General features: G+C 43.2%; 2 pseudogenes; one reads left to right on the forward strand and one right to left on the reverse strand.

The window, feature by feature from the left end:
- Positions 1-36: 36 nt before the first annotated feature.
- Positions 37-3,727, forward strand: LOC136548632 (protein STRICTOSIDINE SYNTHASE-LIKE 1-like; annotated as a pseudogene).
- Positions 3,728-5,424: 1,697 nt separating this feature from the next.
- LOC136548633 (uncharacterized) overlaps positions 5,425-17,810 on the reverse strand; it is a 39,057-nt pseudogene continuing 26,671 nt past the window's right edge.

Consider the following 17,810-nt stretch of genomic DNA (forward strand, 5'->3'; position numbering starts at 1 on the left):
TGACAGTTATAATGATCCCAGCGGGAACCAACACTGATGCCAACCTCAAATTGCAATGCATGCAGCGACTACATACTATATACTCTGCGCTACGACCGCCGGACCCGCCGCGTCGCCGTGCTGCAGGCGGGCCTCTCCTACCCGAACGGCGTGGCGGTGAGCGCCGACGGCACGCACGTGGTGGTGGCACACACGGCGCTGGGTGAGCTGCGGAGGTACTGGGTCCGCGGCGCCCGGACCGGCACGTCCGAGACATTCGCGGAGCTGTCGGCGTACCCGGACAACCTGCGCGCCAACGGCAGCGGCGGGTACTGGGTGGCGCTGAGCAACGGCGTCGCGGTCGGCGGGGGCGAAGCGGCCTCCGCGGCACCCAAGGTCGCCGTCAGTGTCTCCCGCGAGGGCAACGTGACGTAGGCGCTGGACGGGTTCAGCTTCGTGTCCGTGAGCGAGGTGGCCGAGCGGGGCGGCTCGCTCTGGGTCGTATTACTGGAGGCTTTTGTCGAGTGCAAACTGCTTTGCCGATTGTCAAAAATCGGGCACTCGATAAAGAATTGTACTCGGCAAATAATTCTTTGTCGAGTGCCGGGCACTCGGTAAAAAAGACACTCGACAAAGGACTTCTTTACCGAGTGCCAGGCTCTCGGCAAAATAGCGGCACTCGGCATAGGCTGCCCCGCGTAACGGTGTTCGGTCACGTTCTTCTTTGCCGAGTGCCTGCTGTTAGGCACTCGGCAAAGTTTTTTTTTAGAAAATACTTTGTCGAGTGCCCTTGACACACGGCGCCCGGCAAAGATTCAATATTTTTCTTGAAATGTCTTTGCCGAGTGCCTAACAGCTTAAGCACTCGACAAAGGGAGGAATTGAAAAAAATACATTTGTTTTCGAAATACCTTTGCCGAGTGCCCCTGTGAAGGCACCCGGCAAAGTGGAAATTTTTTAAAAAATTCAAAAACCCTATTTATCGAGCGTCTTATTCTTGGCACTCGACAAAGACCTCATTTACCGAGTGCCATGCCGTGGCGCTCGGCAAAGTTTTTTTTTAGCCTCCAATTTTTTTCTGCAGCCCTTTTAAATTACCAGAAACTCCTCGTTAGAATTTGGGGATTTTTTGTGGCTTTTTGATATATTTAGTTACTTTATTTCGTTTACTTGATTGTTTTCGAAAAATATAAATTTGAACTGCACGTGGTACGAATAATAGAATTTAATAATTCAAAAAATGATAGTCTTGTTATTGAGTGTAGTGTGAGGCCGTATCTAGGAATGGATCCGAAATTTCGGACATCTTGTTCACGAAACATGACCGCGAACTTGCGTGCGAAGTGTTTTTAACTTCTATAAAAAGCCAACAAAGTCCAAAAATTATGAAACTTGTTGAGATGTCGTGATATCGTATGTGGAGGCTATGATAAAAATTTTAGAAGATTTTGTGCACGTTGTCACGTACGATGCTTACAAACCCAAGAATCTCCGAAGAAGTTTCATGATTTCATAAAGAGGCCGACAAGGTGGTAAGCATCGTACATGACAAACTTACGTGAAACCTTCTCAATTTTTTATCACAGTCTTCACATATGATATCATGACATCTCGACAAGTTTCATGATTTTTGGACTTCGTTTGCTTTTTATAATATTTAAAAACAACTCGACCGCAAGTTCGTGGTCATGTTTCGCAAAGAAGATGTTCAAAATTGGTGGTCTGTTCCTAGCTACGGCCTCACATTATACTAAATAACATGAATATCATTTTCTCATTTATTTTTTCATTATTCGAATGATTAGCAGTTATAATTTGAATTATTCAAGAAATTTCAATTAAATGAAATAAATTAAAGAAATATAGAAAAAGTCTGAGAAATGTGCCACATTAGAACATGGAGTACCAGGTATTATATGAGGACTGCAGAAAAAGTTTGGAGGTCAAAAGTGAAAAAAAATATGGTTTGCCGAGTGTCAAAAAATGGCACTCGGCAAAGGAGCGTCTTTACCGAGTGTTAGAAGAAGACACTCGGCAAAGAGATTGGTTTGCCAAGTGTCAAAAAAAACACTCGACAAAGAGAAGGTTTGCCGAGTGTAAAAAAACACTCGGTAAAGAAATAATTTTTTTTCTATAAAAGAAGCAGAAGAAAAAAATAAAAAAATCTTACCGAGTGTCAGATCTAGGACACTCGACAAAAAATAAATAATAAATAAAAAATCATTTGCCGAGTATAAGATATAGAACATTCGGCAAACACTGCTTTGCCGAGCGTTATACGTAGGATACTCGGCAAAGCTGCTATACTATATAATTGCACGGCGACGCGCGCACACACACACAGGCAGCTGACCGCGCCAGCGCCGCCGCTAGGAGCCCCCTCCTTCGCGCACAAGTCAACTCCGGCCTACGGCAGCCGCGCCCCATGCCGGCACCCATGGCTCGTTCTGCCTTCACTCTCGTCGTCGGCTTTCTCCTCGTCCTCACGCTCCTCACCCTAGACGCGACGTAGGGCCAACGGCCCTTCCCGCCCACCGATCCCTCCGAAGGTATCGATTTCTCGCTCTTTCTGTGGTGTCCGAGGTTGTGTAATGGCGACGAGAAAGTTGGCAGCTAGTAACTCGTGGATCTCATGTTCCTGCAGCGGATGCCCTGCACGCTGTGTTCCGGCAGTGGCGACTAGAGGAGGAGGCGGCGGCGGAGGACCCGTGCATGAAGCACGTCTGGTCCGGGTCGTTTGAAATAAACGCATCTATCGACTGCAATTGCCCCGCCATCAGCCGGTGCCGAATCACAGGCCTGTGCGTCGTCTTCACTCTTTCTCCCATTTCATGCTAATGCCTATGTGCCGAATCCCGCTGGCTCTCTTCAATTTGACGGAGCTCGTCTCTCTGTGAGTTTTTGAATCGATGGTTTATGCTGTACAATTGCAAATGCTTTAGGGAACTTGATGTTAGATTAAAATGGTTTCTTGAAGTAATGACTACTCTCTCTGTAGCTTGATTTTTGGTTCGTCGAATTTGGCTGTGACTGGGGTGAAACTTCTTGAGGGATTTTGGTGCTAGGACATGTGTGATCAAGGCTAGGGTGATCCCCTAACAAATCCTTCACTTGAGCACCACGATTTTGTTTTTGGGGATTTTTTGAGTTCTCGCACGTGATCTGGATTTTATGGAGTTTGAGCACGAATTGAATGATGATTTCTTAGGAATAGCTTACCTACTCTGTGGTGATTGCCTGTGCAAAGTTTGGGGACGAATCCTTTTGTTTTGGTCGAGTTCCTGTTGAATTTTTGGCGCTCGCCCGTGTCTGTTTCTTGCGCTCGATCCCAGTTTGTAATTCTCAGGTGCAGCTCGCAGGCACTGGTGCCTTCACCGGTCAAAACATGTGTGTGCTCGTGCAGACCCGAGCCTGCTCCCTCCCTCTGTTTGCAGTTCGGCGCGGCTGTGTCCAGTCCTCGCCGAAGCTCACTCGCCTCTGGTTGGCCGTGCTCAACTTCTAAGCACCAATCGGTGCTCATCCAGAACCCGTGCACGCACAGCACCAAGAGCAGGAGCAGCAGTTCACATTAATTGGATTTTCAGCAGCAGTAGGCTTTTGCTAATTCCATTTTCAATCGGCAACTTGGCTGGCTTCTTTCTTTTGCCATAGGGTGCAGGTTTGCAATGCTTTGGATTCAGAGCAGCAGCTGGACATGGATTCAGTGCTTGTGCAATATAAGCACCTTGCTGTGAATTCATCAGTTTGAGCAGGTAAGCAACAAGTTTCAGTTCTCAAACTGTCAATTGTTACTTTTGTGCTTCACCGACCAATCATCCAGTAATTGTGACATGTTTGCCTGCAGCTCTAATTAATTATTCTAGTGCTCGGTTCATACATGCTTGGAATTAAATACTTGTTTAATCCTTTCTAGCTTTGAAATAGGATGCATGTGTGTCGGCAGTAGAACTGCTTCTGTACCTTGCTAGTTCTCTAGATCGATTCTCTGTTTTGAAGTATTTCTTTGTACTGAACTTAGCATATCTACACTGTCATCTATTTAACCTTGCACATAATCTACCCCGTTGCCGAGTGCCATGGTCACAGCACTCGGCAAAGTTGGAAAAATGGGCACTCGGAAAACCATTTTTTTAGCTTTACCGAGTGCCATGACCATGGTACTCGGCAAAGAATTTTTTTTAAAAAAAATCAAACTTTGCCGAGTGCCGGCCAGAGGGCACTCGGCAAAGAATTTTTTTAAAAAAAATTCAAACTTTGCCGAACGCCGACTAGAGGGCACTCGGCAAAGAAATTTTTTTAAAAAATAAAAAATCTTTGCCGAGTGCCTGCAGGGTTGGCACTCGGCAAAGCGACCGTCAACGGGGCCGGCGCCGTGACGGTCGCTTTTATTTGCCGAGTGCCCCTGGGACTCTCGGTAAAGCCTTTGCCGAGTGCCCAATAAAAGACTCTCGGCAAAGAGGGTTTTACCGATCAATTTTTTGCCGTGTGTTCTTTGCCGAGTGCCGCACTCGGCAAAGGCTTTGCCAAGTATAATTTGGTCTTTGCCGAGTGCCTCAGGCACTCGGCAAAGAACCTGAATCCAGTAGTGTCGGGTCCGTGGACACGCCGTACGCCGGCGAGCTGAAGCGGCGTGCCAGCTAGTGCTTCGTCTTCTGCAACTGCCGTGCACGCACCGTTCTGTCATCAGGGAATGTCATATGCAATATGTGCATGCATATGCACGTGGTGGCATCAGCAGCGTGCTAGACATGTAATTTGACTGTACGTACCTATGCTCTGGATAGGTGTGCCTGTGTGCCATGTCGTCGTAGCTAGCATTCGTCGCAATTGTGGATGTGGACTCCGTTTTGTGTAACAGTTAGTGGTTAGTTGTTGGGAAAATTAGTTGGGTAGCATCGAAAGGTCGTGATCTTCGTAAAATACCTCTGAAAGTTTGCGCCTCCGTAAAATATCACTAAAAGGTTGGACTATAAACAGAAAGTACCATTCTGTTAAAATGAAGTCATGGGGATGTTAACTTGAATATAGATATCCCCAGTGAGAACCAAATAAACAGCAGTATGTGCCCCAACATTTAAACATAAATGAACACATATATTTCAGTAGCAATATAAGCATATTCCCGCATATACATTTTGGCACATATGAAGACATTTAATATAGGGATCCCTTTAATATAAGCACACATGAACACGTACATTCACAACAGCCACTTCTCGACAATAATTTCTCACCTGAGCACTAGTTAATATAGCAAAGGGGACAGGTCTGCTAACACATACAGTAGTTCAACACATGTATTGTTCTAACTGAATTGTTGTGAGAGAAAAACATTGTTCTGGCTGAAAAAACAAGCCGAATATGGGGTAAGCCGAACGGGGCCATAGTCTCACTAGATCATAACAGTAGTACAACACATAGCATTTGCACTAACAAAGACATTGCTTAAACTATGATAAGCCTTCTTGCAATTCCTCCTAGGGATATGTCTGTCTGCTGCTGCCCTGCTCCTTGTTGTAGGTCCTGAACTGAGAGGACTAGTGGAAGTTGTCATCCTTCTTGTTGTTAGCCCTGGACTGACAGATGATTGTGTGACTAAGGAAGTAGAAGGTGCAAATACTTTCTTGGATTTTTTAGAGCTTTATTGTAGCTAGATGTACTGCCCTTTTCTTTCCTTTTCCTACTCATAAGGAAAGGTATCAGCCATATTTAATAAAAGATCAAGTTACCGCAAAAGTACAGGGGTCAATTTACCTTGAATTAGTAGGAGTTGCCGGTGGCAATTCAACAGCGAGTTTAGTAGGCGGCTCACTACAACCCTTCTCAATATGCCCAAATTGGAAGCATCTTTTGCATTGGTAAGGACCCCTTTTTCCTAGCTCACCCTTACTTTTGATCAGCTTCACTCTTGGCCTACCTGCAGACCTTTCAAGCTTCAGAGGCACCATTACAAACCCGGGATCAACAATAGGCCACTGTGACTTGTCAACCATTGGGTTGACCCCAAACTGATAAGTAGCCTTGAAACGCTGAACTGAGTAGTAATCATGAACAAAATCCTCAAGTTTAATTTGTCTAAGGGAACCTATAAATGCTATAACATGAGTGCAAGGTTTCCCAAAAATATTCCACTGACCACATGAACATGTCTTGCTTTCAAGGTCCACAGCATGCCTTCAAGGATAGTTGTCTTTAGTCAATCCAGATATCTCAGCCTTCAGACCACCACTCCCCTTAATTGTGTACTTCAAGTTTCTACTCTTCATCTTCAGCTCATTTATAACACTAGGAAGAATTGACCCTTCAAGTTTGTTAGCTATAACTTGTCTCATAGCTATCTTTTCCATGATCATACCCCTAATTGTGTCCACGAGGATATCCACTGGGAACCCTTTGGTCTCTTTAATCCAGTTTGTTGAAGGACTCTGATATGTTGTTGTTCACGTAATCAACCTTTCACTCCCTGAGAACTTAGCTCGAGAACAAAGATGTTTGTGCTCTGCTTGCAAGTAAGGAATTGCTGATGGACAATTCTCTCCAATTTTGTCCCAAAGCCATTGATACCTCCTAGTACTACATGCCCAAGCACAAGGCCACATGTTCTTTAGCACATCTCCATCAAAGTGCTTTCTAAAATTATGCATGAGGTGCCTAAAACACTCCCTATGCTCATGTCACCTTGGAAGACATTATGGACTGCTTTCTCTAAGCCTTTGCAAGCATCTGTGTGTATTGTGAGTCCATGTGGAGTTCCAATTGCTCTCTTCAATTGCATCAGAAACCATGTCCAATCAGCTTTTTGTCTCCTTGTAAAAAATTCCATATGCCACCGGGTACATCCCATTATGTCCATCAATTGTTGTTGCTATAGCTAGCTGTCTATTATATTTAACTATGAGGTGAGTAGAATCAACCCCAAGGTATGGCCCGTGTGGTAGAACCGCCTAATCTAATGCCTACCAAGAGTATTTGTCTTCCATTACACACTAAGTACTCAAGAGAGAACACTAAACAATCCAGTTCCGTCGAGAACACCCCAAGGGAGAACTCTAAAATCCACATTTTTTCATCAGGATCATAAATGAGAGAATAAAGCTTACAACATTCTTAAGTCATTTCTTACATCACTTTATTACAGTAACAGAATATTACCTCAATTGATTATAACAGCGGAATATAACAATATTATCAGCGTTACAGAGGAAGCAAAGATTAATTTAATGACATGGTGGAGTATTAACATAGTAGACATTTATATACAAGAGATGCTAGCAGATTTTACATCTTTTCTTATAAAAACCTTTAGTGAGGGTTATAAATAAACACTACGGTCGTAGCATGAAGGAATCATCTCTGAGCCCACTAGGAGGTTTCCACACACAAGAGTCAGCTCTAAGTATCCTCTGATCACCTACAACAGGGGGAATAAAACCCTAAGTACTCGATTGTACTCAGCAAGACTTACCCGATAGGAAGAAAATAAAAGACTCCAAGGATATGCAAGGCTTATTTGGCTTGTGGGTTATTGCATCTGCAGAAGCATTACTAAATGTGCATCCTTATATTCAAGTTCTAGTTCTTACTACGGTGCTAGACCATAGCCAAGTCGTACCGTCTCACAGAAATGGTGATTAGCGAATCAATGTATCCCAGCTGGAGACCCCGAAACACACGCCCTGCTTGCGTCCAGGCACAAGCAAGACTAACCCATTCCACTCCTGTCATGGGGTCTAGGTCCCCGTTAAAACTTGGACTCCAAGCACCCACACGCTACGACTTCTACTGAATCCTATAGCATAGCAATCTACACGATCCTAACATACTAGTAGGACTCATAGGATAAGGATATATATATATGCAAGTGGTTTTCATTCAACTCCTTAAAACTTAATGCACAAGCATAAAATAAAAGTACAGAATAATAGGAGTTATGCACCAGGGCTTGCCTTGGTAAGATATAACCAAAAGTTAGCATTCCATCATGGTGACACGATCATCAAGGCACCATCCTTTCTGCTACTCTGGTCGACTCCATGATCCATCGTTGTTCCTATTATGATATACATGCATGCAACGCAGAGACGTAATTAATCAACGATAACCGCAACTCTACGATTACGCCTCTCAAGCCAACGAGCTAGCTCTAACGACTAACATACTAGGCTACGTACCACGTTGTCGAGCAAGGCTTCGTCTCTAGAAAATGGTCTAGTTTTAAAATCCCAAGGTGTTTCGGCATTTTATTAATTAAATATATATTTTTGAACTAGGGCTGATTTAGCTACCTTAGCAAACTAATTATTATGGAGCTACAAAAATTACAATGAGCACCTAATAATGTGAGGAATTTACTGTGAAAGTTTTAGAGCCAACACTATTACCATTTTATCACAAAAAATCCTACAAGTTTATATCTTACAATATTAAGCATCTCAATTTAATTATATAACTCCTAAAAATATTATAAAACTATGTGAATAAAATATACTAGCAGATAGATCATGATTTTAGGAACCTAACAAAATTAGTTTCATAATTTTCGGTTACCTACACCATTTTATATTGAATTTACAAGTTTACCATAGAAACTAAATTAGAAAATGCTTAGAAAAGGAAAAGGGCCAGTGGCCATCGATTCGGCCCAGTAGCCCAGCGCGGGCGCGGGCACGTGTGTGTCGCAACAGCCCAACACGGCCCAAGGCTGGGGAGTCCGCACGCGTCGCAACGGCCCAACACGACCCAAGGTCGGGGAGCCAACGCGCGACGATGGTATTGTAGAGAAGCCCCTGAGCTTTGAGGTAATAGTATGACTACCATGTGTACTGTTCCCATCGACAGTGCTTTGCGACCAAGCCCTTGGTTGTTTTCGTCCTCACCATGGGCAGGTCCCTAGAATCCCAGCACTCGTCGGCCATGACCCGATGAGGCACGGCAGTGGGGGGATAAGACCGCATGAGTGAGGGGCAGGCGGCACATCGATTAGTGCTTGGATAGAGCCATTGAAGGTGTGCCCCCATGTGGACACGCGCACGCTGCAGCATGGTGTTGCGATGTAGTAGACTACAACGACGTCGAGCTCGGGCTTGGTAGGTGGGTTGTGCGGCTAGGAACAAATGCTACAACAGCCAGGTGAGTCGGAGGGCGTGGGACAACGCCATGAGCAGTGGCATGACTCGAGACAAGGAGGGCAGCGGGTAGGGTAGCTGCATAGTAGGGCAGCAGCGGCGGCCAAGGGGCAAGTGCCGAGGCCATCGGCCAACAGTAGGCGTCGCAGCTAAAGGTGGCCAAGCCACGACCACACTACAGCCAGGCCAAGGGTGGCCACCCTCAGCCTACATAGGCATGCGCACGACCAGAGGTAGCCATGGCGCACACCGAACGCGGTGACCATGCACTCCCGGCCGAACGGCCAGACACGTGCTAAGCATGAATTTTAAAGCATCAAAACCAACGACTTAGAGCCCGGTTGAGATTAAAATAAGAGTTCAAGATTCTAGTAGCCACTAAGGGCTTCTCATCCATGCCAATAGGAGCTCATCGTGCTGAACGCCAGTTCACGATCGAAGCCTGAAACAAGATCGACAGCGCGTTCGAACAAAGTTAGGGAAATTTTTGCGATGCCACGACAACTCCAACTCATCCGTGGACTTCACCAAGTTAAAGTACTCAGTTAGAGGCAACTAACAATACGAAATCATGGAGCTAGTGCTCAAGTGTTTTAGCTAGAATTCAATTGCTAAAATATCATTGTCTACAATCCTTTTCGGATTTAGAAAAAGGGCAAGGGTTCAGTTAGAACTAAACAATGACTAACACTTTTGTCACAATTTTTAAGAGGCCTAAACCCTATCAATTCCAACCAACAAGTATTTCATGTAATAGTCCATACTTCATACTAACCCATAGGAGCAAAATGCTTAGGCACTATTTAACTATTTTGCTCAATATAATTCACCAAAAATGATACTTTAACTACAATTTCAACTTGTCGATTCAACGAAAAGTTCCATTTAAATCACGGATTCGATGTTCGAGCTCCCAAAAACCCTAGTTACAATATTCACTTCCAAAAATTATAGTTGCATTCTTATCTACCATATTCACTCATCATTTTACATAAACACTATACACAAGTTATATCTTGTTTTTGTTTACCGAGATCGCTTTCCCGTTTCATACGTGTTCTAACTTGTTAAAAAATTAAAAAATCCGTTCGGCTTGATTTCCCCAAGACCTTAAATTATGTGCTAAGTCAGCTCATAACACCCGAGGTGTTACAACCTTCCCCCCTTAAAAGAATCTTGTCCTGAGATTTGGAGCAAGAACCAAAAAGGAAAACATGATTACATTTCATAGACCTGAAGGTACACAGGAGGTTACATGGCTTCGCCCATTAAACCATGCAAGGATTTAGGGATACACGATTAAGAACAAACCTAGTACAACCAAAAGCTTAATACAAGAGTCAAGATAGACGGGGATAATGGAGAAACAATAGAAAAATGATTATCCAAAACATGGCGTATGTCTAACACATCCAGAAATAGGAGACTGAGAACTCAAACATCATGAACCCTAGGACCAAACTAACCAACAGTGGACTTGAAATTCTTCAACAAAAACCAGATCCCTTATTCTTCTTAGATTAAACAATTACCTCTGACTTGCGACCCTAGTTCCACAAACGACGACTGAATCTCATAGCTCTGCTTCGGATTCGAGGGGAATGGGGATGCAAGAGGAGAGCAAGGGCATCCTATACTTGCGAATGGGGGTGGGGAAAAAGTTGTCCATGGTGCGCTCCCTGCGCGAGCTTGAGCGGATGGAGGATAAGGTAGAGGGGAGGGAATTCGCTCGATGGGGATGTAACACCCTAGGTGTTAGCCTTGCATAAATTGACTTGCATTGCATGAGCATGAGCATCAAGCATTCATATTTAAGCTTTTACAATTGAAACATTTGATTGAAACATATGCAACGTTGCTTGTTATTTTATGTTTCTTTGTATATATGCATATGATCATGAGTGAATACATGTAAATGGTTGATGTGAGTCACTAAAACATATTAGCTACACTTAGGTTAACAAATGGAACCTTGTTCATGAAAGTCACCTTTCATGATCAAGAACTTAAGTGATGTTATGTGTTGACCTGGATAGCCCTATGTGTGACCAATGCATGAAATAAGTGTGTGACCTTACAAATAGCTTAAACATGTTTAGAAGATCATGATGAACAACTTTGGTATTCATGGTTAGGGGTAAATTGGTCACTAAGCCATAGTTGAGTGTATACCATCATTTGAATGTAGCATGTTTGACCAAGTTTGAACTATCTGCTAGAGACCTTGCATGGAGGTGGTCACTAAAGCAAAGTTGTAGTATTTGGCAAGAGGAACAACTTTTATTTTTGGGTCATTGACTGGTTTAGCTCCTAACATGCTTGAATTAGGCTCACAAAAATCATCAAGCCACTGTTTTCAACACTTCGCGAAATATTCTAAGTCTTATGCTCTGACTGTGCTGACAGGCGTCACTTTGAGATGATATAACTCGAGTTTGGTTGAGATTCAAGGCTTGAGTTCTAAACAAGATTTGGAGCTGGTATGTAGGGATACGACTTTGGTATAGATTGTGTGCGCTAATTCGTCACGGATTTGAAGATCGAGCTTCACGAAATCGTGCTGTCAGGCGTTTGATCGGGCACTGATGAACTGAATCGCCCATTCTTCAGTGGCCGACCATCGTAGAGCTTGCACGCCACGTGGATGCGTGGATGGCTGCGTGTCGCCGGTGCCTTGCCCAGCATGGCCACGACGGGCCAGAGCATACTACAACAAGCCCCGCTCTCGCCCACACTGCCCTGCGCTCCCATTTTCATTTCTGGCTTTCTCCTTCGCCACACCACAGCCATCGCAGCAGCCGCCATCGCCATTGCTGTTGTAGCTGCTCCGCCGAGCTCTCCTACGTTCACCGCCGCCCCAGTTCCCAATCGGTCGCGCTCGTAGCTCCGCCTCACCCTTCTCCACCATTTCCACCTTGCAGCGCCCGCAATCGTGCCTTAGGTAAGTTGCCGTTCGCGTTGTGCCACCACGGGTGCGTCACCGCCAGAGCTCCGTCGTGTCGCGGTGCATGTGGCCTAGCTCAACCGTAGCATCCACCACGTCGTAGTCGCCTCCTTAAGCTCCATTGGACCTCCCCTTAGACTAGGAAACCATCGCTTTGCCAGGACTTGGCTAGAGTTGGCCGGCGTACCGCTGCGCCATCGCCACCGCCCGCCATGGTCATCGGTGGGGTGCTTCCGTGCTTCTTCCGGTCATGCAAAGACCACCACCGGATGCGGACAGATGAGTAGATCGAGTAGGTGTAGTCGCTACCACCGGTGAGCTCACCGTCGGCGAGAAACTACAGGCCGGACGTCTCCTCTGTTTTTGCCGTCACTGACATGCGGGCCCGTCTGAAGCACGGACCCTGCCTGTCAGCGACATCGTTTCAAAAGACAGTTCATTTATTTTCAGTTTTGTGTGCAACTTTTAAAATTTATAATTTGAGCTATAGAGATCCAAAATTTGTGAACCAAATTTTGTAGTGTTCCTTAGGAAGTGTAGTATTTATGAAAAATATGATATTAGCATTTGTAGTAGAATTTCTAGAAGATTTAAATTGAAACTTGAAATGTGTTTTTAAATGTATGTAAACTTATTTATTTTATATCTAGAGTTCCTGTGCTCCAAAAATTATGAAATTTATGTGATGAGCTGTTTTTGACAATTATAATCTCTGGTCAAAATTTGAAGGTCAGTGCATGTATGGATTTGTAGTTATAGATTTTCCTTTTATAATTAGGTAATCCTTGTATGAATTTTTATAAATTATTTATGAATCCAATATTCATGAAATTTGTTGGAGGATGTCCTAGTACCATATGGATGCTAAGAAAAATATAAAATCTGTTGCTTGACACTTTTCACTAGGGTTTTCTATTTATGCTATTTTAAGCCTTTATGCCTTGTCATTTTTGTGTAGGGTGTTTTACTTGCTAAAATGAAATGAAACTTTTATAGTAGTCTATTGGTAGCATTAGTAAACCACTGTAAATTTTTGAGAATTTATGATGCACATTTGGTATATGTTTATTATTTACCCTAATTACTTAATGAAAATAAGAAAGGCATTGAAATAATTAGATTGTGATTAAGCATGATGTTTTCTATGGTTCTTATGATGCATAGTAACTGTTGATGTCAGTGGTAAAATTTACAAGCCATTGATTGTATACAAATGACTAATTATCGCTTTATCATTCGAATACAAGACTGCATGTATAGTTTTGATCGCATAGATGATTTCATATAGATAATGGTCTCTACAGTAAAACTTGTTAATAATAAAGTTGTAGATAACTTGCTAATCTACCTGGTGTTAAATTTTCATAGTCATAGGACTTAGGGTTTTCGAGTTCTAGCTGTTGCAAGTTTGCTGTCCGAAAGGTTTACTTTCTGGACAGATTTGATTGAGTGATTTGTTTGCCCAATTTAGCTACTGAATCACAGTGAGAGTATTAAAGGAAAGTTGTAGATAAATTTATAATCTTTCCAAAAAGTCCAAGATCACCACATTTGGATAAGTAGAACTTCAGTTATGAGTAAAACAAGTAGTTGCTGTTTTGTAGTGTAGTAAATGATTTTGTTGAAGTGTTTGATTTAGTAATTAAGAAGAGATATGCACATACTCAGTAAAATGTGAAACACTTGTTATTACTTTAACAACGTGCTGTTAAGAATACTTACAAGAATGCATTCTTCATATAGCATCATACTATACTTGTCGGCATGTATGCATTCGCAATATCTTATGCCATATTCATGCATCTAGGATCGACGTAAGAGATAACGTTGCTAGAGTTTGACGAAGGAGAGAAAGGGGACCAGCCAGAGATTCCTCAAAACACAACTCCCGAAGGCGAGGAGCAAAACCCAGAAGAGCTTTCGGAGTGCCCTGATCACCGCCCCAATTCCTTTCTGAAAGGCAAGCCCCAGAGCATTCTAAGTCTCCTAGTATTTTACAAAATATTACTTAAGTCCTTATGATTGATGCATTAGGTTATAAGAGTTGATTGGAACCACTTGATGCATATAAATTCCTTGTCCAGATATATACACCTTTAACCCTGTGTAGGTCTAGGATCGAATATATGCTTAGCCATGCTTAGACTGGTAGAAGTCGGGTGATTTCCTATCACCTGCGAGATATAGGTGGATACCGAAGCACGGTTGGCTATATTTGCTATCGTGGAAAAGAACCATGGGGTAATATAAATCGAGGCCAGGCAGAGTCTATGTGTAGGTTGACTCATGTGATTCCGTCTGTGCCGATCAAGGACTATACCATTGTTGGAACTTCTGACAAGATTGAGCGCATGCCTATCACTTAGCTGGCCGGATAACTCATTTTGACCGCGAAGCCAAGTAGCTCAACTTAGGCTAGGCCCCGTTCTGTTGTGCACTCCTTGCAGGGAGCCAGACTTAGCCCAAGGGTAGGCTAGGCCTGAACATCCTGGCATTTGGTGTCCCCAATTGTGCGGCGCAGTACGAACCCACAAAATGTGGACCTGAGTTGTACCAAAGGTGACCTAAGGTGACCGTTGATCGGGTCTGCCTGGGTTTGTGTTAGGAATAAATTCCCAGCTGGTTGAAATCGATTCGAATCATCGTCTCTCCTAGATAGTGAGAAACTTGGCTAGCTCCAGCATCGTAGTAACTGTATTATGGAACATGATGGTTCGAATGAGCATGAATTTACAATACTAGCTATGGTTACTAGTGTATGCTCTTAAAATGATATACCACATGTTGTGCATAGGATAGTTGCTAATTTAGAGATGGATAGTCAAAGTTTACTTGATAACAACATTATAATTGTATAACTGAGTTAATCGCCTTTTATGCAAAATATTGTCAAGCTACATCCACTTATACAGCCTTGCATGATCCTTGGAGTCATTTTATTTCTAGTTTATGATGGGTAAGTCTAGCTGAGTACTTTCTCATACTCAGGGTTTTATTTCCCATTATTGTAGATGGCACTGTGTATCATGGTTATTACAAGAGTTGCTTCTATCCTGCTGTGGATGAGGAGTAAGCCTTGGGTAGGCTTCTTTATTAACCCCTCTACATGCTTTTGTGGACTGTGATCGTATGTTGGCACTGTATTAAACTATGTTGGAAACTTTACTTTCAAACTTAATTTGCTTCCGCTTTTATCCATTAAACTTGGTTTGTAATAACTTTGTTTCATACTCTGATGATAGAAATGTATATGTGAACTTTATGTAATATGTGACATGTATGTTGAATCATGTATGATCTTGGTTGTTGTAAATCGTTTATCGAGACCCGTCGTGGTACTCGACGGACTATCGGGTTTATATGGGTTCAAGTATGATAGTGCGACCGCTTGCGGGCTGCCATTGTACTTGTACTCTTATAAATTGGTCGGTTCTACGACAGCTGGCATCAGAGCAAGATTCAACATTAATTGTCACATGTGTATTTAAAATAAAAGTTTTATTTTCCAAAACCCTTTCTAGCAACTGATAGCTATATAAATAGGTATTTGAAATCTAAAGTGTACCAGTGATCACTTTCCTTATGCCCAAATTAAGGACTATTAGGTGGCTATTTAAGTACTAACATGGGGGTTTTACTTTCGTCGTCCATACGGCGTGCTATTGTATGGATGCCATTTATTTGAATGGTAATGTATGGATCAAATGCCTCTACGCCAAGGTAAGTTGATGAGTGGTATGACCGCAAGATGTGAGCGTGCGGTCGGGGAGAGTTAGCTTTGGTACGGCTATGTATGCATGCTTGCATGTGTATATGGTGCGTATTTAATTGTGGGTATAAACTGTTATCGGGTAGCTTTGATATGGAAGTATATGTGTGGGTACACATATATGGAAGTATTTAGATTTACATTCGGCGTATTTAATTATGGGTTTGGGTTGAAATGAAACTCTTATGCAGGTACACTATCAACGAAACATGTAGCTCGACTAGTTACGCTATATATGAGAGAACGTATGTATGCCACCGTATATGTCGTTCGAAATAATTTTTCCCTAAGTTTGTGAGGACGTACGGAACGAGCATGCATCATGATAATTATCATTCAAAGAATTACATTGTTCCTCCCCTTATAAATTTCTTACTCGGTTATGTAACTCTTATCCATTATGGCCTTATCTCACACAAAGTTGTACATGTTGATGGTATAGATGGCAACACCAGTTGGATGTGAGAATTTCCTGATGGTTTTCGGAATGCATACCCTACTGTGGAGAGTTTTGCACTTTGCAGGGTACCATGAACCGCCCCTTTATCATTGGAATGAAGAGTACTGGGAGGGACAACCATGGTACGAGGTGTGGCTAACTATATTTGCCCGCACACAACCGCCCTTCTGGCAGGAGTGGAAGGTAGAATCAGAAGGGAAAACTCCTTGGGAGGCTGCCCAAGTTGTGGCCTTTGAGGTTTTGAGTCAAATCTACCAGCAGCATATAGATGCACTTACTGGCAGTGCAGCGAGTATGTTTCTTTTGGTGGACCCGTCCACAACAATATGGGAACAACGCAACCAAAATGCATTGATCCGAGATTAGGATGAGCGAGCAAACAGCTCTAGTCCCGCTATGAGTGCCATGTTTGCGGTGATGAAGATGTTTTGTGCATGCTAGGACACCAGGGATTTCTGGCAGGAATCATACACCACTTGCAAGGACAAACTCATGACAGCTGAAGCCGCATAGCATAAGCTCAAGAAGTGTGTGCGCAAGAAAAAGAAAGCCACAAGTAAAGCTCGATGGGAATCTGACCAAGCCTATGCAGCTTTGGGCACTCTCCATGCCCAAATGGAGCAAGTGGATCAGCAGAGAGCAGCAGCCCAAGAAGCAAGAGCTAATGATCAAGCATTGCTTGCAGGACTACGGGAGCAGTTGGAGACCACCCATGCTGAGGTGTCCACAGCTAGACGCTAGCGAGATGCAGCAGAAAACCGTGTCGCTACAATAAGGATAGAACGAGATAGGCACAACAACATGAGTAACGCCTAGGACCGTGCCAAAAGGGGCTTACGTCAGCAGCTTGCATAGGCTCAACTTCAAGTGATGAACCTTCAGCATGAAGTGCACTATTTGAATAACTAGCTGAACCTAATCCTTGATGGGGAAGAAGATGGTCCAAATATGGAAGAAGATGAAGATGAGGACGAGGAAGAGGAAGAGGTGGAGCCTAAGGAAGGAGATGATCCTATCTCTAACCTCGATAGTGATCATGATGAGGATTAGATCGCTTAGTACTTAATAGAAGTGCTTAATGTATCTTCATTGTTTATGTAATGGACGTGTAGTTTGAATTTTGCGTTTGTGATTGGACTATCATGTAATATTGTTATTTGCATGACTATCGCACGTTTGGTTATACGCTAATGCAAATTCCAGTTGATTTATCAGAGATCATGTTTGGAATATTAACGTGCTATGAGTCCAATAAGTGATCGAATTGGTGGTGTCATATTGTGAGAATGAATTATTATGCCTCTGTTTTTATTATATGAATTTGAGATTGTCTCCAGTAATTTCAGTTTGGCATGATTATAAATTCATCTGCAAACTTTTAACATCAACCAATAATCGCTTATTGTTGCAACTTCGTAGATGACTCGCACCCATGTAGGAGCTAGTAGCAGCCATGATGGTAACGACGGTGACTTACCACCACCGCCACCGCCGTCTACTCAGGAGTTCTTTGCCCAATTCTTGGGAAGCCAA

The sequence above is a fragment of the Miscanthus floridulus genome, chromosome 4 (genome assembly GCF_019320115.1).
Source record: "Miscanthus floridulus cultivar M001 chromosome 4, ASM1932011v1, whole genome shotgun sequence".
Taxonomy (NCBI): Eukaryota; Viridiplantae; Streptophyta; class Magnoliopsida; order Poales; family Poaceae; genus Miscanthus; species Miscanthus floridulus.